Here is a 2,393-nt window from a genome sequence, read left to right on the forward strand (position 1 = left end):
GAAACCTAAATTCATTGTCGCTAATAAAGCCACATCTTTTGGCTTCTGTGGTGATGATTCTAATCAATCCAGAAATGTCAGTAGTCTAGTCACATGATCGTTGTTTATAATGGTGAGGCACTAACAATTGACAGAGAATCTGAATATTCCATCTCTTTTGACAAATACCCTTCAACAGGAGGCTGTAGATGTGATACGAGGCTCACTTGATACCCGCCCCACTCCGATGGAAGTCCCTACTGAATTTCTTATTGATCTTTCAAGATTTGCCATGCAACAAAAACTTCTTTACATTTCTAGGGAATTATTAACTTCAAATAATGGGAGTTGCAGTGGGGGCTTTTATTTTGCCCCACATTTTGCTATTCTATACATGTATGGTTTTGAGTAAAAGCACATGTTTAATGACACCGCGCTTGTACAATACAGTTGTATGGAAACATTATATTGATGGTGTTTCCATGATTTGTTGATTCACAGCGGATGACCTTAGTCCGTTCCATAAATTACTTAATGAAAGAAATCCCCATATTCAGTTCACCCTAACCTCGAGTAATAAAGAGGTGAACATTCTCAACCTCATCATAAGGAATGAAAATGGTTGTTTGTGTGTGTCATTGTACCTAAAACCAAGTGAAAAGAAATCTACATTCCGGTATTCCAGTTTTCATCCACACAGTTTACGTGACAATTTGCCTGTTGGCCAGTTTCTACAAATTTGTCAAAACTGTACCAAGAAAGAAGATTTCTTTAGCGAGTCAGATATCCCTATATCTTGCCTCCTAGAAATGGTTACCCCAAACGACTACTCACAAGAGCACGCAAGAGAGAGTGCCTGACTTTCACATCACAAAAACCTGCTGTCCCCTGCCATGAAGGCGCCCACCCAAAAGAGACTGACTTTGTTACTCAATTTACACCAGTGAGCAAAAATTATGAAACTTGTCCCCTCGAACTGGAGTACTTTGAGATCTTTAGAGGGTATGGTCTACAACCCCCATTATTCTCCTTTAAAAGAGGAACACATTTGACGGATCATCTAGGAAGGCGAATGGCAATGAAGTAACACCTATGACAACTCAAATTACTCACACCTCGGCCCTTAGTCCAGTTGTTGGGTATTTTAAATGTAGAACGTGCAGTGTATGTGACTACACATTTAATACCAAGGTATTCCATCCTTCCAATGTTCAATTTCATTTGACTTGCCATACAAAATCAAACCCTCAGAATATTGTTTATGCAATCCGATGCCCTTGTGGAAAAATCTACATTGGGATGACAACCCAACGCATTTGGTGCCGGATTTTACAACAGAGGAGCAGAATACGCTGTGGGATTACAACTGCACCCCTTGTTGAACACTTTCAACAGATGGGTCACAGCACAAGATCGTAATGGCAAGTCATCGAAGAAATCATGAAAATATCTAAAGTTACCAATATTTCTCAAACCTTGATGACATTAGAATACAGATGGATTGACCATATAAATTCCGCAACTACTGGTCTCAATATAATTGATGAAACTCTCCAAATGTTTCTACTTACAGACTTTGAGCACTTGGTTTTGTCATGAGACACTTAACCAGATTGGTCATTTTTTAGGTCTCGCCTGACCCAGCGCATGCGCTGGTCTGGCGAGACTTATTGAGAGGGCTCCAAAAAGTGCTACTAGGCCAGCCTAGAGCTACAGTGCATGTGCGCGGGCGCGCTTTACCGCGATTACTTTCACTTTCGCGGCCGCACTGCCGCTTTGATGTTTGATGTGATCGCGATTGCGGTCACTTTCACTTTCGTGGCCACACGGCCGCTTTGCATAACCAATAGATCTCTCTTTTAGGACCATATAAGTATTTAGTTATGCAACTGTTGCATGGCTAAACACTTATAAGGTCCCAAAGGCGAGACCTATTGGCTATGCCAATGCTTGTTTCTATATGTAGACTGTGTTTTTCTTATATATTTGACATATTGTGTTATACCATCTGCTGCTATAGTCTTTTATTTAATATCTATATTTTGTTATTCAAGGATCAACTCCCAAAACTAGACTCTCTTCTGGATGACACAATATCAACTTCCACATATTGAGGGGGATCTTTCCCTCCTCGTCAGGGCCATTACGTGGATTCCCTGTCAGAATCTCTAGTGATGCTAATCCCGCCATAAACAGGGCACGATGACCAGCAATGTGACTCAACATCTGTTGCAGATGTGCGCCAGATCAAAGCTTTAACGCAGGGGAGCCAGTTGAACCTTCCCCCGTGAAAGCTTGCCACTTCTCCACCTATAACTCAGGTGGGGAAACCGTGGGTTTGATGGTGCGGAGCCGCATTGATGTATAAGGGATTCCCGCTCTTCCAAACTCTAAATGAGCGCCCGGCTGTGTCC

This window comes from Triturus cristatus, chromosome 7 (assembly GCF_964204655.1).
Source record: "Triturus cristatus chromosome 7, aTriCri1.1, whole genome shotgun sequence".
Lineage (NCBI taxonomy): Eukaryota > Metazoa > Chordata > Amphibia > Caudata > Salamandridae > Triturus > Triturus cristatus.